Consider the following 23,474-nt stretch of genomic DNA (forward strand, 5'->3'; position numbering starts at 1 on the left):
ATTTAGAAAGTATGATGTTGACATGATCAGTTTAATCAGCTACAAGGAGATACAGTGTGATTTGACGTCATTTTATCTGTGGACAATGACCTTGAGCTTTCTTGGAAGGGCACTTCTACTGTAAATCTATGGCAGTACCCAAAGGGGTCTTGAACTGCCTAGCTCTACCCGTAGATTCTGTGGTGATGTAGTGTCCCCATGAGTGACAGAACCATGAGCCAATCACAGCGCAACCAGAGAAGATCAACAACGCCTACACTCTGTGCTTTTGCTGGCTGCCCCTCGACCACAGAAAGCACTGAGATAGTTTGAAACAGCTGCATCTTGGAGCTGCCTTACTCAAGAAGGAAAGGGAAAGGAAAAGGTCATACCTAGTCAGTTTAGTCAGCACAACTTTTAATGCATTCAACCCGAAATGTGTCTTCCGCATTTAACCTAACCCCTCTGAATCAGAGAGGTGCGGGGGGCTAAAGAGACCAGGTTTGTATACTGCTTTATTAACTCAAGGATTTCTTTCTTTACATTGTTTGCAATTATGTGACACAAATTAATGACAGAATTACATGCAAAACTTGTATTTATTTTAAACGGGTGGCTCTGTGTCATGTGTACTCCCTCTCCGGCCTCTAACGGCTGCTCGTTATGGCGCACACCTGTTACCATCGTTACGTGCAGCTGCGCGTCTACAGACGCACCTGGACTCCATCACTTCCTTGATTACCTGCCTTAATTTTGTCACTCCCTTTGGTTCCTTCCCCAGGCGTCATTGTTTCTGTTTCATGTGTGTGCGTTGTTCGAGGTTCTTATTTTGTATTATGTTCTGTTTATTTTATTAAAACATTCCCTCCCTGAACTTACTTCCCGACTCTCAGCGCACATCGTTACACTCTGCCCTGAATGGCGGGTCTACAAACATAGAATGTCTATGTCTGTATTAATCATCAAACCTCTGTTAAAGGTTAAGATGAAGATTTGGACATCGTATTTGGGATGAATAACTGAGTTGCTGAAGACAGTTTCTGGGCCCCCCGGGTTAATTTGGTCTTGGATGCATGCCTTTTTCCAGTCATGCATCAATGATTTGGAGCCTATATAGCCTCTGGATGTAAAGATGGAGAAAATAAATCTGTCCTCAGAAACTGGCGCTGGATCCGTCTGGTAACTTACTTTGGTCAAAGTTAGGTACAGGTGGGCAAACATAGATCCTATCCCAGTGCTACGTGCATACGTACCTGTTTAGGTCGGCACCTTCTCCCCGGATTTAGCTTTCAGAACAGATGCTGAGAAGGCCAACAACGCCGAAGGCAACATTACCATAACAGCATGAGTCTATCAGTTTAGCTGCTCCCCAATGCCAGCTCCCTGTCAAAGCGCGTCGCTGTCAACGCCGTGTGTCACGTCTGCAGCTTTACTGCAAATTCATTAGCCGAGCAACTCTGAGAAATTAAATACGTTTCACATTTTTTTCCTGCTTCTTCAGTATGTTTCAAATCGAGCGTGGTTACGTGAGTCCACGCTAAAATGTATCAATGCTCATTTTATGTAAAGCCTGCGCTCAGAAATTTCTCAGAACCAGAGGATGCTTTTTGTTTCCCTTCGAGCCATTTAGTTTCTATTTTGGTCTGTGAGAAAAAACAAGATTTAAAAAGGTCATGCTAATTTTAGTATGATTCTTGGAGGAGGATTGTGTATGACTTTTGGTTCACACTCGTGCAAACAATCAAAGCAGACCTCAATCATGTTACAGTTGTGCAGCGGATTACAGTCGAGTATGAGTGAATTAGGCGAACGTTACATCTGCACATGCCGCATGCTTCAGTTGTGTGTGTGTGTGTGTGTGTGTGTGTGTGTGTGTGTGTGTGTGTGTGTGTGTGTGTGTGTGTGTGTGTGTGTGTGTGTGTGTGTGTGTGAGGTCTTTGATGAATGCATTTATATTCCTCTAGTGCGTGTGACTTGAAGAAGAAGTGTTCTGATTCTCTCTTCCTCTCCTCTTCTCCTCGTCAGGGAAGTCTGGAAGATGTCAGCCTGAAATGTATCTCAAAACAAGCAGTGACAGCAAACAACTGTGTCTCAGCTTAGCCAAGACTAGCGCAGACTGCTATCACTCTCTTCAGTCAGGGTGCCACTCAACGGCCAGTCAACTCTCTCTTTTTCACAGATTGCCAATTACAATTCCCAAGTTATCCACATTAAGGACATAGATTTATTGATATATCCACAGATAATGTATCTATTTAGAAGGACTTTCCTGATGATTATGTTACTGTCCTGGTCCCCTGTAAAGGGCATTAGCATGAGCGGATGGTCAGGGGCTGGAACATAATTGCAAATAATTTGTAGACTGCAAATTGACTACAAGAAGCCGAAACAGATATAACATTTGACTAAAACCTAATCATTTCAAACCTTGCTTACATTTGTGTACAATCACATATACAGCATCTCTCCATTATGCGAAGAAAGACTTTGGAACAGATTTCTAAAATGTAAATCATTTGGATCTGATTTTCTGGTGTTTTTACAGTCTTTTATGTCAGAAAACTTGGGGGGCCAAACAAAATCACCCGTGGGCCGTCAGTCAGGGAACCCTGCCATAGACGGTGACAACTTGCTGCACAGGAGGATTTTTATTGTTGCCCGGCGTCGCGAAATGGTCGCCAAAAGTCATCAGGACGTTGTGTTGTGAACGTGTGGAGGTTTTGTCTAGTTCCCGGTTTGTCCCGGGGACGTCCCCAGATCAAACCAGGAACTAGAAAAAGGTCCCCTGGAGAACGTTCCCTTGTGATCATCACACGCCGCCCTAAAGACTAGTCAAATGAACCTCCTGAGAACGTTATATAAAGGTCCTGACATGGTCCTCAGTGATGTCCCCGGGAACTTACAGGGAACTAGACAAAGGTCTCCCAGAGAACGTTCCCTTGGGACCATCATGCGACGTCCTAAGTACTAGTAAAATTAACATCCAAAAAATGTCCTAATAAGGTCCTCAGGGACGTCCAGGGAACTTACAGGGTACTAGACAAAGGTCCCCCAGAAAATTTCCACCAGAGTGCTGGAATCAGGACGTTCTCAGGATGTTCATTTTACTAGTCCTTAGGACGTTGGAACTTACAGGGAACTAGACAAAGGTTCCCCAGAGAATGTTCCCAAAGCAGCATCTCACAGCATCCTCGGGACTAGTAAAAAGGAACGTCCTGACATGGCCCTCAGTGACGTCCTGGGAACTTACAGGGAACTGGTCCCCCAGAGAATGTTCCCTTGGGACCATTTTTTTTTTTTAACCTTTTTTTAACTAGGCAAGTCAGTTAAGAACATATTCTTATTTTCAATGATGGCCTAGGAACAGTGGGTTAACTGCCTGTTCAGGGGCAGAACGACAGATTTGTACCTTGTCAGCTCGGGGGTTTGAACTTGCAACCTTCCGATTACTAGTCCAACGCTCTAACCACTAGGTTACCCTGCCGCCCCATCACTCAAGGTTCTTAGAATGTCAGTCAAAACCTTTAAGGGACCTAATGGGAATGTCACTGCATGTCCTCAGGAAATCCCCTGTTTGCTGGGTATGCACTATACCTGAAAATCCAGTTCCATGTTTTGATTGAACAGGGTCTTAGCCTTTAGTTCTTCAAATTCTGTGCACAATAAAACGTTTAGCCTTTTCAATAAGATCAACCTCTCTTTCAAAATGGAGGATATGGATGAGAGCTCTCCTCTGAATCAGTGCTGGAATCAGACTAGCCCCTTGCCAGGGTATGTTTTTTTGCTCCAGACAAACCATGCCGGCAGTTACCATGACAACAAACAGAATTTCCCCTTCACACCTCACCCAAACGCATTTCGCTGCCAGAGCAACACAGCGCCCTCTCTCTGCGTACAAACGGCTTCATTCCTGGCAGCGTCCTCAAGAGACAAGGGGATAAGCTCAGACAGAGCTCCTGCAGACAATTGGAGCAAAACATCACGCGTTACATAACGCCTACTATCAAACTGATGTCTTATTTGCAGCCCTTTCATTGATAGGCTATGACGAGCCCGGAACATTACATAGTCATGGGGAAAGTGCACACATGAATGGCTAAACCATTTGGATCAACTACACTAGGCCATACACAGGCTCATTCTGTAGGTAACTGCTAAACCTAAAACTAGCTCAGCAAGGTGATCAGAGTGTAATGTATCATGACGTGTGTATTGAATATTCTTGTCTTTACCATAGATCTTTAATGATTTGCTTTCGTAAAAAGTCTGGTATATAGTTCAGCAAAGTTAATTTATTTTGCCTTATTCAAGCCGCCATAAAATAAAAATAAAAATATCTTCCCAAACATCCTTTTTTACTCCCTCTTTTCTTTTGCAATCGTAGACAGGGGGTTGAAGGAGTGAATCTACCTCATCCATAAGCACTCCTCACATTACCTAACAAAACATGTTTTTAATCCATCCAAGAATATAATTCTCCACAACCTTGTGGTTATCTTGGATCTGGTGGGATTATGGAACAGTAAAGACATAACAACATGCTCCAAAGCTCTGGCTGGCAAATCAACGCAATAGGTCAAGACCTCATCATTGGAACTTGACCTCCCTTTGGCAGTTGACCTGTGACCACCTAACCCCAAACGCACAGAGGTGCCATGATGAATGTACTGTTGTGAGTTGATTACAGATGTTATGAATTCAGTGTTAGGGGTTCAACCACAGATATTGTACGTTACTGGGCTTAACTGTCTACCTGTTCACCCCATAGTACCAGTTTGTTCCAACTTTATATGAAGGATCACAATTTGTAAGTACTAGCAAAATGCCAATTAACAATGTATACTTACAATGTAATTTACAATGTACTGGTTTATGCAACTACCCTGTAAATTTTAGTGCCACAAGGTGGGAGCACATTATTTTCTGTTATCTTGGGTATCACCTCTACCAAGTTAGGCAGTCCCAACATAAAGCCATTTCTGCTTACATTTAGATTGTATTTGTTTTGTGAGATGACGGCCAGTTGACAAGTGAACAATGACTGAAAAAGCCTATTTGTATTTTCATCGATTTCCCCCCCCCCCCACACTCAAATACAAGTCTTCTTATTACATTTTGTGACACTTCTCATCTTCTCTCAAGTTTTGCTTTTCAGTATTCACAGTACAGTACGTAAACATGGGGAAATACTTCCCGTTCTCAGAATTTGGACATGTGCAGGGTTAGCAGTCGTGTCAACAAAGATAATGCTTGAACATTGCTAATGCAGGTGTGATTAAATTCACCCTTAGGTTAGGTAAACAAACTTCTATTTAGTCTTTTGCAGAAAAAACACCTCACTGCAAACACCAGTGCATCTCAAAACCTCTTGTTTACATTATTCAGGTGAAGCCCTTTAATGTGCTCACCTTAGCCGTTTCACATGTATTAAATCACTACGTTTGATGAGTTGAGAGAGCAAGACAAATGCTATCGCTCCACATCCAAGGTCAGGGCCAGTCACGCTGTCTGCAATGCTTTTGTAAACACACCCTTAGGGAAGGTTGGTGCTTGAGTCATAGCACGGTTGTCTTTGACTATTAGCGTTTTCAAACCAGTACAAGGACATCTTATCCATCAGCCTTATCCATCAACATGACATGTTTTTTTGTCACCTGTTGACACGAGGGGTGATTTTGTAGGACACATACATACGTCATCTTCATGTCTCTGACAACCTGCTGTCCAATTGTACAGACCACTATTGCAAATGGTAAGATAGCTCGTAGGAGGGAGGGATGGGAAGGAACGGGGGTGTGTAGAGTAGTAGACCGGTACCATTGGGGTTTTGGGGTGTCCCATTTCAGGGGCCGGTACCGTACAGAGGCATTTTGTTTCCCAGTGCTCCGAGTGGAAGGAGGCAGAAAAGATGAACACTTCAGATACACCTGAAGCCAGGGTAACAAAATAATTGACTCCTTGATGATCAGTATGATAAGAATCCAGAATCGTCAAGGGGACAATTATTTTGTTACCCTTGCTCCAGGCGTATTTCAAATGTCGTGTCCCCTTTAAAAAACGTAATGAAGTAATCATGCACTCATCAACATTTCAAATACTTTAGGTATTTGTCCGATTTTTGGCTTCAGTGGTATTTGTCTAAAAACAGCTGGGTTAAATGTCCCTGTGGTGACGCTTGTGGTTTGGCTGCTGCAAACAGTGGCTGCTGCTGTGGACGTGTCCCTGTGGAGCTAATTTGTGAGAAGCACAGAGAGCAGGTACAGCTCAATGCCTTTTGTCGAGGGCTTGACTGATGCGGCTGGCGCTTGTCCAAGAGTCAAGCAATTGCAGCACGACAGACCCATTTAAAATATTTAAAACAGTGCCAAACATGAACAACTCGAGCATCAGGTTTCAAAAACAACAACCTAAAGATGCCTGTGGAAGAAAACGTCCTGTGTTTGTGATCCTCAATCTCTAGTGACGGAGGTGAGCTGACACTGAGTGAGAGACGAAAGGGGCCAGTCATTAAAAAAAACCTGCTGGATCCTTTTATCTAATTGAACAGTAACTGAGGGAAAGACTCAGAACCAGCGAACCACTACTTCCACGTTGGCGTCAAATGTTCCATGACATTTAACACTCTGCTTTTGTAATGAATAAATCATTAGGTAACCAAAGGGACAGTTCACATTCATTCCAAACAGCAACAGTTGGATGGTTTACTTGCTGAAGCAGTTGACGATTTTGATGGGAGTTTAAGAGATTACACTGGTTGTAGTCTCGCGTTGCCATCCCTTCAAAATCACATCGTTGTCACGCCTCCCTTGGAGGTCTGGAGAATTTTTTATCGCAAAAACGGTTTGAATGTTGATTGGATGTTACATTTCAAGAACCCTCCCCCCACACGCCCATAGAAGGGGTGCTGTGTGTTATGTGCATCACTGTTTTCCATCCCGTAGGACACATTTTGTAGGGAGGAGTTGCTAGTTTCAAGTGCTCGCTTTGAAGTTCTCAAGTGTGGCCGATAGTCTGTGATTTATGTTTCTAGAAACTGAAAGTGGATTATGCTGGTAAAGTCAAACATCACAACACATTCTAAACAACTCTGGTGACAAATCCATTCATCCATATGGCTGCTGGCTGCACTTTGCTATCACTGGAAAAATCTTGAAGACTATTAGTTTGTTTTATTAAGGATCCAAAAAACCGAGGCAGTGGGAGAACCTATTCAAGTAAGTAAATACATTTAGAAAATGTTAAATAGTGTATTACAGTACTAGTAATAGGCCACTTTGAAGGCTAACTCAAATAAGCTGCTAGCTAGCTAACTAACTTTACACACTGTTTCGTGAATTACAGTGTGAAGTGAATTACATACATAACAATGGCGAACTGTGAACTTTAACACATTCACACAAAGCAACTGTGCATACCAGCGGTATTTTTGTAAGCAACATTTGCTAACATATGTAGGTCTACCAGTTTATTTGATACACCACCCTGTTCACGAAAAGGATTTGCTCCACGTAGCTGTGGCTTGCTATATAAATCAGGCAGACAAGGCATTCAGTTACTGTTCGATTGAATGTTAGAATGGGTAAAACGAGTGACCTAAGCGACTTGGAGTGTGGTATGATCGTCGGTGCAAGGCGCACCAGTTGCAGAATCTCAGAAACGGCCGACCTCCTGGGCTTTTCAAGCACGACAGTGTCTAGGGTTTACCAAGAATGGTGGGACAAACAAAAAACATCCAGTTTGTTGATGAGAGGTCGAAGAAGAATGGCAAGAATCGTGAAAGCTAACAGGCAGGCCACAAACAGGAAAATAACGGCACAATACAACAGTGGTGTGCAGAACGGCATCTCGGAAGGCAGAACTCATTCGGTCCTTGTCACTGATTGCAGCAGACGACCACAATGGGTTCCACTCCTATCACCTAGAAACAAGAAGAAGTGGCTCCAGTGGGTACGCGATCACCAACACTGGACAATTGAGAACATCGCCTGGTCCGACAAATCCCTGTTTCTGTTGCGTCATGTCTATGGCAGTCAGGATTTGGCGTAAACAGCATGAGTCCACGGCCCCATCCTGCCTGGTGTTAACAGTACTGGCTGGTGGTGGTGGTGTAATGGTGTGGGGAATGTTTTCCTGGCACACGTTAGGTCCCTTGATACCAATTGATCAATGTTTCCATGCCCTGAAGAATTCAGGCTGTTCTGGAGGCAAAGAGGATTCTGACCCGGTACTAGATGGGTGTACCTAATAAACTGGACACTGAGTGTATATGCCATGGGTTATATGTGTATTTCTACGTACTGTAAGCACATTTTCTATACAGAAATATAGTTAAACATCATACATAATGTTTCAACCAATGACAATTGGAGCAGGCCAATCCTGCTGGAGGTCTGCTGGGTGTGCAGGGTTATGTTTCAGCCCAGCAATAACACACCTGATTAAACTTATCCAACCTAATGAGTTGATAATCAAATGTGCTATTGCTGGGCCGGAACACCCAGTAGGTCAGGGATCAGTGGAGCGAGGTTGGCCATCGCTGGCATGGAGGTTTTTTTGTTCACCTGAAATGATGCGTTAGTAATAATAGCCTACTTGTTACTACTCAATGATCTATTATTTTTTAGACCAGGGGTTCCCAAACATTTTCACTCGGGGCCCACCTTCCAGCATTGGGGAACATCCTGCGCCAAGTCTATTTCAATGGGCACAAGCACTGTTCATGACACAAACTGTTCACACCCCTCTTGTTGGTGGAGAGAATTTTATAGGTTTAAAGTCATTTTCTTGTCTGTGTTTCTCTGTTGTATTCTCAAATGAACATTTCCTTTTTGTCTAGTTGTAAGATCTCCAATCTGTTTTGTTTGATTGTCACTATCTCAGTATATCAGCTATCTGAATCCATTTAGCAGCTTATCATATGGCATGCATCACCAATGCAACCATAGGCCTACAGCATGGTGGCATTACTGGCCTTATGGGGATCTGTCATCTGAAACAGAGAATAGCTCAACGTTACATGTTCTCAATTTAAAATGATACCAGCAGACAGTGTATCTGAGGCAAACCATATACTAGATGTTGCACATGGCTTTTAAGTGCTGACATATAAATATGTTTAGTGCAAATCCAACCCTTGTAATTTAGGAACAAAGAAAAAAAGGCTTTGAGGTTTGAGGAGATAGACAGTACATGGTTGCTCTATGTAGTCCTATCACTGACCCTGGATAAGCTAGATACTGGGCTCACAGCTAACCTTTGAGGTCAATAACATTCTTTATTTTTTAAATGGATTTCTAATCGTGACCGAAATTGAACTAGCTAGTAGCTCACGGTACAAGGTTAGCTGACGTTTCTCAAAATGAACCTCATTGTGGCTAGCTACTTCCTGTCCCTCATGCTAGCCTGCACAGCCAAATATCACTCCAGAAACATATGATTATTCATATATTATTATTATATTATTGATATAGCCAGCATCGTAGACTATTTCTCCCGTGCTGCAGCCTTAGCTCATCTCGAAATAAAGTAGAAATGCCGTGAAAACCAGCACGCTTCAAACGTTCTAAAATGTTTTGTCACCAGTGCTTGTATTGTAGACATCTTTAGTCCTCACAGCACTCATCTGGTGAGAACCTTTGGAGCTCTGCCCAAAGAAGGCATTTGAGTGGATTGACGTGGTTCGACCCCTCTTCAGCTCATTTCTGCCATGGAACGTGTTTTCGGGAAGCCTGGTTAGCGACGAGGCTACACTGGTTATCGTCTCGAGAAATCCATGTAGCTCTAAGATTTTCTGAGGACATTGTTTAGAAACACATTTTAGAAATGGTCTTGTCAAGAATATCTTTCAAATGATGAGATAAGAGTAAAAGAAAATTGTCAAGAGCGGTTTATACAGAATATTTCTGGTTATTGGGAAGCCTTCGAGGCAACTGGGTGACAGACGTAAGAAGGCTTGGAACATTCTAAAAGACCCTGGGTGACACTGTCTGTTTTCAAATTTGGAAAAACTAGGATGAGTCACAGAATGCCTATGGCAGCAATAAGCATTTTTAGGGAAACATCTTATTCCGAATTGAATTCATCAAGTCCTTATTTATTGTAATTGCCATATGCGTCTTTGGATTTGGAATCCTGCCAAACACTATATATGAACATCTATAGGAGAGAAAATAACGCAAAACATGTTCTTGCATAAGGACATAACCAGTAAATGATGAGGTGACATATGAATACCACTCACAGATCACGTTGTTGCAATACCTTCGAGTCACTCTCGCAGTCGTTTTTTATTTCATATATTATATTTTTCTTTATTCAACATTGCACATACTCCGTTTGATCACGTCTCATATTGCTGCCTACAAAAATGATATTAATGTAGAAAATCAAAAGGTCTGAAGATTTACCTAAATAAAATGTTTAAAAAATTAAAATATAAGTAGGAAATGAACGAGCTCCGAAGGGAGTACACAGACAGGAAGTAACCGCAAGAAAAGAATACAAACATCTCAGATTAGGATGCACTTTTCAAAAACAAAGCATCATGCAGAAGAAAAGCAAGGCTGACCAAAACATGGGAACTTTATCACATGTGGACTGTAAAAATATTATACACTTCCTGAAATACACTTCAACGGAGTTGTTTTGATATCAAGTTCCATTTTGATTTCACTCCCTTTAATGACCCTCCAGTGTTCATGAAAATGAATGGTTCAAATACACACACATATGCGGACTGCATTAACATTGAGTTACATTTTAACAGAAGAATAACCAATGCCATTTCCATGTGGATGTTCACAGTAAACATACTTATTGATGGTACAATGATTCCATGGCTGAAACATATTACAGTAACAAACACACACACACATCCTAAATACGCCCACACACACATAACATGCACACACATGCATACTGACGCAACACACATACTTTCACACTCACCACATACGCATGCCGCTACTGTGAGTTATCTATCCGGCTGCCTCGTCAATTTGCCCCTACCTATATGTACAACACACTACCTCAATTACATCGTACCTCTGCACATCGACTGGTACTCCCTGTATATATCCATGTTACTTTTACTCTTGATTTTTATTTGTTATTCACTGTGTATTAATTCCTCGTGTCACTATTTAAATGTCGTATTACATTTTTTTAAATCTTTAACTCGGCGTTGTTGGAAATTAACCGCGTGTAAGCGTTTCACTGTTAGCCTACACCTGTTGACTATGAAGCATGTGCAGAAAAAATATATTTCTATATACTATGGACCCTTAGCAGCTCCCACGTCTATACCTAAGAAGGCACTACTTTCAAATGTATGCAATGGTTAAAACATGTCTTTGTAATGATTTTGAAGTGAAGAACTTGATTTGATTTGTATGCATTTGTCATACTTGGGGCTGTATGTATCAAGCGCATCAAGCGCGTCAGAGAAGGAGTGCTGATAAAGGATCAGTTTTGCCTTTTATATTACCATGAATAAGATAACCTGGACAGGGGAACTGATCCTAGATCAACACTCTGAGATACTTTATGTGAGTACGGGCCCAGGTTAGTGTTCAAAGACAGACCAGGTAGTTGTACATTTTCTGGACATTTTCACTGTAACTAGTCACACCTTAAAGCAGGCCTCATATCTATACTAAGGATACACATAGATACTGTAGACAGGGCTAAGCCCCATCTTTGATATTACGGCATTGTAAAAAGCCTTTTCTTTGACTTTGTCTTTTCAGTTCAGTCCAATCACAATTAGGCCATTACCATAATATGTTACCATAATGTGGTCAAATATCATTGTTGGGTACTCAGGCTATACCAATTACTTATAATGTTTTTTTGATTTTTTAAATATTCTCATCATTATGCAAAGTGCTTTAGGCCGGAACATAACACTGACTGATATTTTCAAAAGAAGCCACCACTTCGGAGTTGTACTACGCATTGGGTAGTTAACTAGGAAGAAGGTCAGTTTTCCTAACAGTATACAGTATCTAACAGTATTGCAACATCGTAATATACTAGAAAAACTTGATTTTGAAAGATACATCTTTCTCTTTGTTTTCCCTTAAGTTACTGCTTATTCAACTACAATTTGGGAATCCAGAGTAGTTTAGCTTAACTATGGCAAGACACAACAACTCTTTGCCAGGCACACTAAATGATACCATTAATTGCTGAGGGATTTAGATTTAAACTTATACACTGATTGATAAACATCAATTTTCAGAATGTGCATGCGCTTTGTGTTTGCTTCAAAATGTAGAACAATGGGACTATGGGATCAGGGAATAGACAGCGCTTACTCTTTCTGCGATCAAGGATAAATAGCCCAATGATGCTTAAGAACTTGATAACAAAGTCAATTTTAGCAGAGGCTAGCATGGTAAGTTTGATAAGGTTTTCTGAATATTGAGGAAAATCTTGACTACAGCCCTCTAACTATTTTGTAATAGAGGGATATATCATAACCAATAACAATAGACACATATTGGTGGAGTGGTGGTGTGTGTGTGTGTGGGGGGGGGGGAGGACTGATATCAGAGCATTTTCCATCTCCGGATTCAAGTGATCTATGTCTTTTCAGACAGTACAATGAAATATGTTAGTTTTCTTTTTATGGAAGAGAATATATAAATGCAGTACATTGCCTATGCAAATAATACAGTATAAAATATTAGGTTCCACCCCTTTCAGTAACATAAACAAAATAAAGAACTCTGTGTAGTTGATGCTCTAATGCACAGTCATCATGGGCCGACCTCACAATAATAGACAGTACGCCCAGGAGCGAGCATTACTAAGTTCTTGGCTGTTGACTGAATGTAAGAAGGATGGGGATAAACACAAGATGGCATTTATGTTTTAAAAAAGCAAACACTTGATTTGTCTGACAACGCTGCAACAAGCAAGCAGTGCATACAAATCTGTGTCTTTGAAAGCAGGCCTAAAGAGAGTGGGCGGATTTTCTACAGCAGTTATATGAGAACAGCACAAAAAAAAGAAGAAATAGCCCACTTGTCAAGTGGAAAATCATGGATCTTGTTGGAGCAGCATCCACAACATGTTCAATGTTCATGTAAATAAAAATGGAACATGACTTCTGAAGATCTGAACATTGTTAACAGTCAAACTAAATAGAATTGTCTCGAATGTCATGATTTGCGACACATCGTAGGACACGTAAATATAAACATCAGCATATGTACATATATGTTCTATTCAATGTGTATCTATTTTCATGACATCTCCAGAGGAAGTGTCCACCACGTACAATAAAATCAGGGTTTAAACTTTGGTTAAGTAATATAGTCAAGGCTAGGTTTAAAAAAATATATATAACACACTTCCATGTTACTTTGCATACTGTTAACTTCAAATGGATCGAGGTTTGCGTCAACAAAGCAGCTGATCAATTCTATCACTAACATAATACAATTTGCATCGTAGGGAAAACCCTTTGTGTCACTTCGGTAGATCATTCTGTGTGTGTGTGTGTGTGTGTGTGTGTGTGTGTGTGTGTGTGTGTGTGTGCGTGCGTGCGTGCGTGCGTGCTTGCGTGCGTGCGTGCGTGCGTGTGTACGTGTGTGCCGTACCTGACATCTTTTGTGTTTGAGAGTGTGTGACCAGATGCTTACAGTATGTGAAAAATAATCAGATATGTTTCATGTATATTGAGTCATTTTGTCTAATTTTTGACTCCCTACTCCTTTCTGAATTGAAATATGGTTGTCATAATATGATGTTGTGAATTGAAAGACATTGTAGCTGGTAGCTGAGCGAGTAGCTCCGCCTCAAGCCAGCCTTATTTTGGTTGACAATACGAAATGAGATAAAAATAGATTGACTCATTCTGCTGGCTGCAAGTAAGCAGAGAGCAGCTCCACCATTTGGTTATCAATGACAACTACAAAGCAGACCCAACTAAAACATTGTCGACATTACAACCAAACAATTTTTCTCTATCTTAATAAAATATTCACATCTCTTCCTTACAAGACACTGTTTCACACATAAAGAAAAACATATTTGAACTCGGATAAGTCTCTAGTTTCATCACTTCATATATAGGTATATATGTAATAATTAAGGCAATCATTTGGGACATGACTTACTCATTTCGCTGCCTCCAGGTTTACTAGGAAAGATTTTCGTTCCTTGTGCACTCCGTATAGTGTCCCAATGTCTAATTTGTCTCAAACTTCCGATGTCCGATCGCTGGGTTCACTCTTGCAGTAGATCTGTGGTTATCGATGTCCGTTGTCTCACCCCAGATGACCAGTCATAATATTAGCTCTTTCTCTGACAATTCCAAGAGTACCAGCCAGCACACCCTCTCCTAAGCCATCAACTGACAGCACTGTAACAAAAGATAAACAGGACATGAATACCAGGTTATCATTCCAGGTTATCTTCAAATGCCAGGTTATCGTCCCAAGTTATCGTTCAAGGTTATCTACAGATACCAGGTTATCAAAGACCATTCCAGGTTATCTATAAATACCAGGTTATCATTCCAGTTATCTATAAAGACCAAGTTATCATTAAGGTTATCATTACAGGTTATTTATGGGTACCCGGTTATCATTACAGGGTATCTAATGCCAGGTTATCATTCCATGTTATCTACAAATACCAGCTTATCATTCCAGGTTATCAATACAGCATGTACAATATCTATCAGGTTAGCAGGTGGTGTCAGCGTTTATGAACATGAAACCATTCCCGTATTAGAATTTCATGGGTACCAATACACTGCAGTCTCTTCTTTATTAAGGTCCAGTGGAATATCTACAGCATACCACAACAGATAACAATCGCCCTAGCTCAGCCATTAAGTCTGAGTTATTGGGTCCCTGAAACGCTTTTTGCACGCAGTTCAGCTCGGGGCCAAACACCTTGTGTAGTTCCAAAACATTAACCTGGACTGCCAGTGCTAGGGGTGGGAACTGGAGCCCAACATGGAGGGGTGTGTCGTGGCATCCTGCCGCCGTCAGTTCCACTACTGGTGAACCTCATGCTCCCTCTGAGGCTCGGGCCTCATTGGGAAAATAAACCCAGATTTAAACATTTGGATCGATGAAATGTATTAAAGTTATTTTTTATTGCCCAGAGTATATTGTGAACATGGACACGTCTCGTAATATCTATATATGAGACATTGAATGAATTAGCAGTACAATTCCATAGCTTTTTTCGTCCTTTTCTGTGTAATGTACCTAATTTCATGTGTATTTATTTAATAGTAAAGACATTCTCAATTCAAGACAGCCGTCTTCTTTGAATGAAATAGCTGGTGTTTCAGTATATCAGCAATTGCAGGATTCCCAGATTTCTCACACCATCTAGGCCTAGACCCAGACGTTCTGTGTTAACTCCAAGCTATGTCAGAGACGAGACAACTACAACTGTCTTACTGAGTGGTTGTGTTGTGAATGGTCAGGTTCAAGGAGAGTCATGTCTGTCCTTAGGTTGCTCTCCGAAATAACTGAATTAGCATTGCATTTATGTGACATGTCCGGCTGTGTCATTTTACAACACTGAAGCCAGAACAACTAAGTAGAAATAGGCTCCCATATTGACACGTACAGCAAAAAAAAAGTCTTAAAATTTTGCTATATTTTGCGAGCTTGATCATAGAATGTAGACAGTGCCTACAGAGGGAATTGCCATGTTGCTTTGTAATGTGTATTTAAATTACATGAAACTCCTTCACATTCTCCTGCTGCATTTTGTTGAATTCAGGTGTCAACAATCAACATTCGTTAGCTTTTAATAAGTGAAACATACAGTAAGCTATAGAGAGTGTTGTGGGGAGTTTCTTCTGATGACTTTACAGCTATTTTATGATTACTTTATGGCACTTTATGGCACAGAGTGCAGTTTAAAAAAGTTTGTGGTCACAGAAATGTCCTAATTTTTTAAAAGAAAAGCACATCTTTGTCCATTAAAATAACATCAAATTGGTCAGAAATACAGTGTCGACATTGTTAATGTTGTAAATGGCTATTGTAGCTGGAAACGGCAGATTCTTTATGGAATATCTACATAGGCGTACTGAGGCCCATTATAAGCAACCATCAATCCTGTGTTCCAATGGCACATTGGAACGGTTTTCTTGTGTCGAAGGAGAGGCGGACCAATACACAGCGTGGTTGAAGTTCATGGTTTTTTAATAAGAAAAACTATACATGAACAAACTACAAAACAATAAATGTGAAAACCCGAAACCAGTCCCTTGTGGTACAAATACTGACACAGGAGACAATCACCCACAAAACCCAACACCAAACAGGCTACCTAAATATGGTTTCCAATCAGAGACAATGACTAACACCTGCCTCTGATTGAGAACCATATCAGGCCAAACACAGAAACAGACAAACTAGACACACAACATAGAATGCCCACTCAGATCACACCCTGACCAAACAAAACATAGAAACATACAAAGCAAACTATGGTCAGGGTGTGACACACATTGTGTTAGCTAATCCAAGTTGATCATTTTAAAAGGCTAATTGATCATCAGAAAACCCTTTTGCAATTATGTTAGCACAGCTGAAAATTGTGCTGATTAAAGAAGCAAAAAACTGTCCTTCTTTAGACTAGTTGAGTATCAGCATCAGCATTTGTGGGTTCGATTACAGGCTCAAAATGGCCAGAAACAAAATACTTTCTTCTGAAACTCGTCAGTCTATTCTTGCGAGAAATTGCCAAGAATCTGAAGATCTGGTACAACGCTGTGTACTACTCCCTTCATAGAACAGGCTCTAGGAGTAGAACATAGAACGTAGGAACATATGAGTAGCAAAAGGACTAGCTTTTCACAGGTTGCACACTAGCTAGTGTAAATTATACAATGGATTATACAGTATCTCCCCTGTCTATACAGGGAAGGCACAACTTTCAAATGTATACAATGGTTAAACATGCCATTATAATGATTTTCATGAGTTTTATGAGTGTATTCACTATTGTTTATGTGTCTTAATTCTTCAATACTGCCACAGGAGTTAGCGTAAATTAAAAGTGGAAATCCCAGTCTCAATTGAGCTAATTGTGCGTCCACAATGCTATCATACAGCTACTGTATCCCCTGCCATGATATACCATCATTGTTGATGACAACACTTAAAACTATTCCCCTGAATAGGTAGAGGAGAGGGAACGTAAACCTCTGACATTACAGACTACTTTGTATTTTTCTCTGTGTTCCTTAAGTGTTGTATGTGACAAACCGATGCTGGCACTAATGCCGCACTCAATGAGCTGCATATGGCCTAAAGCAAACAAGAAAATGCACATCCAGAGGCGACGCCTCTCGTGGCCGGTGATTTTAATGCATGCAAACTAACATTTGTTTTACCAAATGTTTACCAGCATGTCATCTGTGCAACTAGAGGCGACAAAACTCTAGATCACCTTTACTCCACACACACAGAAAAGCATACAAGGCTCTCCCTCCCTTTGGCAAATCTGACCATAACTCTATCCTTCTGATTCCTGCATGCAAGTAAAATCTCAAACAGGAAGTACCAGTGACGTGCTCAATACAGAAGTGGTACGATGAAGCGGATGCTAAGCAACAGGACGGTTTCGCTAGCACAGACTGAAATATGTTCCGGGATTCATCCGATAGCATTGAGTTTACAACATCAGTCACCTGCTTCATTAATGCTTCATTAAGTGTATCAACGACGCAGTCCCCATAGTGACAGTACGTACATATCCCAACCAGAAGCCATGGATTACAGGCAACATCCACACTGAGCTAAAGACTAGAGCTGCCGCTTTCAAGGTGTGGGACACTAATCCGAACGCTTATAAGTTATCCTGCTACGCCGTCCGACGAACCATCAAACAGGCCAGCTTCTACCCCCAAGCCATCAATTCGGGACCAAGATCGTATTCAACTACAATGGCTCTGAAGCTCGTCGGATGTGGCAGGGCTTGCAAATTACCACGGATTACAAATAGAAACCCAGCTGCGAGCTGTCCATTGACGCAAGCCTACCAACGAGCTAAAAGGATTCTATGCTTGCTTCAAGGTTAGCAACACTGAATCATGCATGAGGACACCAGCTGTTCCAGACGAATGTGTGAACACCCTTTCCATAGCCGATGTAAGAAAGATCTTTAAAAAGGTTAACATTCACAAGGTCAGACGGATTACCAAGACGCGTACTCAGAGCATGTGCTGGCCACCTGGCTAGTGTCTTCAGTTACATTCTCAAACTCTCCCTGACCCAGTCTGTAATACCTACATGTTTCAAGTAGACCACCATAGTCCCTGTGCCCAAGAACACCAAGGTAACCTGTCTAAATGACTATCGCAGTGTAGCACTCACATCTGTAGCCATGAAATGCTTTGAAAGGCTGATAACGGCTCACATCAACACCAACATCCCAGACACCCTGGACCCACTCCAGTTCACATACTGCCCCAACAGATCCAACGATAATACAATCTCTGTTGCACTCCACACTGCCCTTTCCCACCTGGACAAAAGGAACACCGACATGAGAATGCTGTTCATTGACTACATCTCAGCGTTCAACACCCTCCAAGCTCACCACTAAGTTGCCTCCCTCTGCAATTGGATCCTGGACTTCCTGACGGGTTGAGCCCCAGATGGTGAGGGTAGGCAACAACACATCCACCATGCTGACCCTCAACACAGAGGCCCCTCAGGGGTGCGTGCATAGTCCTCTCCTATACTCCCTGTTCACTCACAACTCTGTGGCCGTGCACGACTCCAACACCATCATTAAGTTTGCAAAGGACACGACTGTGGTAAGTCTGATCACCGACGACGATGAGACAGCCTACAGTTGAGAGCTTCAAATTCCTTGGCATTCGCATCACTAAGAAATTATCATGGTCCACACACACCAACACAGTTGTGAAGAAGGCACAACCATGCCTTTTCCCCCTCAGGAGGTTGAAAATATTTGGCATCCTTAAAATGTTCTTTGGCTGCACCTTTGAGAGCATTTTGACTGTTGTTGTGGCAACTGCCTGGAATCCGACCGCAAGGCGATACAGAAGGTAGTACGGACAGCACAGTACATCACTGGGGCCAAGCTCCCTGCCATCCAGGACCTGTATACCAGGTGGTGTGAGAGGATGGCCCTAAAAATTGTCAGAGACTTCAGCCACCCAAGTCATAGACCGTTCTCTCTGCTACCGCACGGCCAGCGGCAGCAATACAACAAGTCTGGAACCAGCAGGACCCTGAACAGCTTCTACCTCCAAGCCATATAATTACTAAATAGTCCGGGTAGCTAATGGTTAACTCTTTAACTATTTGCATGGACCCTTTTTGGACTAACTATTTTGGCTCATCATATGCGCTACTGTTACTGTTTATTATCTATCCTCTTGCCTATTTTCTTTACCCCTATCAGTATGTACATATCTACCTCAATTACCTCGTACCCCTGCACATCGACTCGGTACTGGTTCCTCGTGTTAACATATGTCTATTTTTCTCTCTCTCTCTGTATTGTTGGGTAGGGCCTGTAAGTAAGTATTTCATTTACAAAGCATCTGACAAATACAATTTGATTTGAAACATACATAATAAATGATATCAAATATACCATTAATGTGAGGAGCAACATATATCTCTGACTGGACTTCCCCATTAAGGGTTCCCTTTACATTTTGTTGAAAAGGAACTCTTTATTTGCAGTAAGTACAGGACTGAAGGAGACTAACGATGGAAATGCAGGGCTAAAATACCTATCGTCAGTCCCTTTACTCTGACAGAGATTGATATGAATATTTTGCCAAGGGCACAAGGTCAAACAGGAGCCTATCAGCATGCAAAGAGGGGTGGATCGGTGTGCTCAACGACTTCAGAACCAAAGCTGATGCCATAAATATATCCTTAAGCACAATACCACAAATTCCACTTTGGTAACAGTTTACTTAAAACCTGCAGGTATATTGCATTATGATGCAGTTATTTGTTTTGTGTTTTCTTTTTGATTCTTCACTTTATTTATTCTTAGTTTTTTTAATTCTGATGTTTCTCCCCTGTGTACTGCTTGTCTGTACTGCTTCTACGTTGCCTTATACTTCATACAGGATAATAGCTCACAAAAAAATATGCCGTTATCATGAGCATGAATGACCCCACTTAAATCTATTATAATCATCTCATAATAAACCACATTAAATACCAGCCTGGTATAGGAGTAATCATTTCAGAAGTTCTAACTTCAAATATGAGACATTTTAAACTATTGGCAAGCTAACTTCCAAACATAGCTTTCCAAGGAACGATGTAACCGCATTAACACTGTAGCAGCTCCTTTTTAAATTGCTGTGGAAAAGGCCATGCTTGGGCTCTCTTTGAGCTGCAGCACTATCACACAAACTGCTCCAAATAACAATAATAAAAAAGGAAAAAAGTATTTCCTGGCCAGAGGAAAATCAAATAATAGCTTAAAAGAATGTTTTCCCTGTGACATTTTATTCACAACATTACTTCCTACTTTCGGGAATCTGCAACACCAACACCATTCTTCTCCGATGTTGCACCTGAGTTGAAAGCGTGATGAATGCTGATTGTTTGTCAAGGTCCTTTGCTGTTGTTCTGGGATTAATTTGCACTTTTCACATCTCTAGGAGACAGAACGCGTCTCCTTCCTGAGCGGTATGATGGCTGTGTGGTCCCATGGTGTTTATACTTGCGTACTATTGTTTTTACAGATGAACGTGGTACCTTCAGGCATTTGGAAATTGCTCCCAAGGATGAACCAGACTTGTGGACGTCTACAATTTGTTTTCTGAGGTCTTGGCTGATTTATTTTGATTTCCCTATGATGTCAAGCAAAGAGGCACTGAGTTTGAAGGTAGGCCTTGAAATACATCCACAGGTAAACTTCCAATTGACTCAAATGATGTCAATTAGCCTATCAGAAGCTTCTAAAGCCATGACATAATTTTCTGGAATTTTCCAAGCTGTTCAAAGGCACAGTCAACTTAGTGTATGCAAACTTCTGACCCACTGGACTTGTGATACAGTGAATTATAAGTGAAATAATCTGTCTGTAAACAATTGTTGGAAAAATGACTTGTGTCATGCACAAAGTAGATGTCTTTACCGACTTGCCAAAACTGTAGTTTGTTACAAGAAATTTGCGGAGTGGTTGAAAAATGAGTTTTAATGACTCCAACCTCTGACTTCAACTGTAGTAATGTACCTGATCTATCCTACTCAGCTCCCGCGCTGAGGTCTGTGTGTGCCAAGAAGGGCGCAGTGACATACAGACGATAGAACCTCACAAAGGTGTGATGGGAAGCCCAACTAGCTGCCAAACAAATCTCAGAGATGGAGATACCCCTGAACAGTGTCCATGACGTAGCAATTTCTCTAGTGGAAAGCGCCTTGACACCCAGGGGAGACTGCAGTCCCTGACAACTGTAGGCCTTGGTGATAGCCTCCACTACCCAGGGGGAAAGGCGTTGTTTGGACAAAGCCCTACCCCGAGCAGGTTTGGTAAAGCAAACTAACAGTTGTTCACACCCCCGGAATGGCCTCATCCTGTCCATGTCGATGTGCAGGGTTTACAGTGGACACAATGTGTACAGGCGCCGCTGCTCTGGGGAAGAGAATGGCAGCGGATAGAAGGGAAAGAGATTAATGGCTTGACTACTATATGTAATTTAGGGCATATTGTAACCTTGGAGTAGTTGTGGGCAAACTGTGACCAACATGAAGGTTGCAAACGTGCTCAGTGGCCACGGTGAACAACAGTACCATCTTATAAGATAGAGTCTTAATGAACTTCTTCGGGATCAGTGTCCCTTACACGATACGGTTGAGCTAACGTAGGCTAATGCGATTAGCACGAGGTTGTAAGCAACAAGAACATTTCCCAGGACATAGACATATCTGATATTGGCAGAAAGCTTAAATTCTTGTTAATCTAACTGCACTGTCCAATTTACAGCTATTACAGTGAAAGAATACCATGCTATTGTTTGAGGAGAGTGCACAATTAATATACAAGTTAGACATATTTGGGCATTCTTGATACATTTTTTTTACAGAAATACAATGGCTCATTGGATAAGTCTAAAACTTTGCACATACACCGCTGCCATCTAGTTGCCAAAATCTAAATTGCACCCCTGCTGGAATAATACATTATGGCCTTTCTCTTGCATTTCAAAAATTATGGTACGAAAAAATACAAAAGTTTTTGAACGGTTGTTTTTTCTTTGTCTTATCTTTTACCAGATCTATTGTATTATATTCTCCTACATTCCTTTCACATTTCCACAAACTCAAAATGTTTCCTTATAAATGGTACCAAGAATATGCATATCCTTGCTTCAGGGCCTGAGCTACAGGCAGTTAGATTTGGGTATATAACTTTAGGTGAAAATTGAAAAAAAGGAGGGGGCTCCTTAAGAGGTTGATGCACCGTCTCCAGGGGTTGAAAACCAGCGGCAAGTGGCTTGGAGACCGGACGGAGACCTTTATAAAACAACGAACCAGGGGGTGAGTCCTGGGGGGTGGGGGTCAGGCCCACGGAAGGAAAGGCTATTGGCGCAGCTGTCTAAGGCACTGCATCTCAGTGCTAGAGGCGTCACTACAGACCCTGATTCGATCCTGGGCTGTATCACAACCGGTCGTGATTGGGAGTCCCGGGTTAGGGTTTGGCCGGTGTAGGCCGTCATTGTAAATAAGAATTTGTTCTTAACTGACTTGCCTGAGTACAGAAGCACTGTAGAGGAGTGCAGTGATCTCTCATCGTGAAGAACAAGCGGCAGTGTGCATTGTCCTGCGATGCCTACAGATCGACGGCAGAGCTCTGCCGTAATGTCCCCACACCTCCTCGACAACTTCAGGATGAAGTCGCCACTCCCCTAGTAGGAGGTTTCCCTTTCCATGTACCTTGCGCTACATTTAAGGACACCTGGACCCAGCTGGGCGCAATGTGCACATCAAGCGTGGTCCACAAAAGCTGCCATAGTGTGGTCCATACCGAGGCAGGCAGCACATAACTGATGGGAATCAGAATGCCATGTAACTGCTGAAATTGCCAGGACAAGCCTTGCTAGCCTTGCGTTGCTTTCTCTCCCCCTTCCCTGATGACTTGGTCGTTAAACCGGTTGACATCTCGTTTCGACCGGTGGGGGAGCGATGGATACCCGCACCACAAGCTGCTATTCAACAGGTAAGTTGGACGAGGTAACATTAGCTGGAAGTCAGGTAAGGAGAAAAAGAGAGCTTTATTCACCAGGGGAGTGGGAAATAAAGTAATTCTACTTTCACTAACCTGAAAGTATATAGATCTAAGAGTGATGCTACCTAATTAGCTGGCTATAACCACCACCATAGGTAGCTAGCCAAGCCAACGCGTGTTAATACCATGTGCCGACTGTGTTTAAACCAAGTAACTTGAGGTAAAATGCACTGCTAGGCTTATCTTTTACAAGGGAATCAAAAGGGGGATGGTGA

General features: G+C 41.8%; 1 protein-coding gene across 1 annotated transcript in view; it reads right to left on the reverse strand.

Annotated features, from left to right (window-relative positions):
* LOC115113469 (potassium voltage-gated channel subfamily A member 1-like) overlaps window positions 1-23,474 on the reverse strand; it is a 65,577-nt gene that overhangs the window by 21,545 nt on the left and 20,558 nt on the right. Inside the window, exon 2 of the mRNA XM_065012967.1 lies at window positions 14,106-14,350. The gene's annotated coding sequence lies outside the window, so the exon portion shown is untranslated. The remainder of the gene's footprint in view (window positions 1-14,105; window positions 14,351-23,474) is intronic.

This window comes from Oncorhynchus nerka, linkage group LG28, assembly GCF_034236695.1.
Source record: "Oncorhynchus nerka isolate Pitt River linkage group LG28, Oner_Uvic_2.0, whole genome shotgun sequence".
NCBI classification, from domain to species: Eukaryota; Metazoa; Chordata; class Actinopteri; order Salmoniformes; family Salmonidae; genus Oncorhynchus; species Oncorhynchus nerka.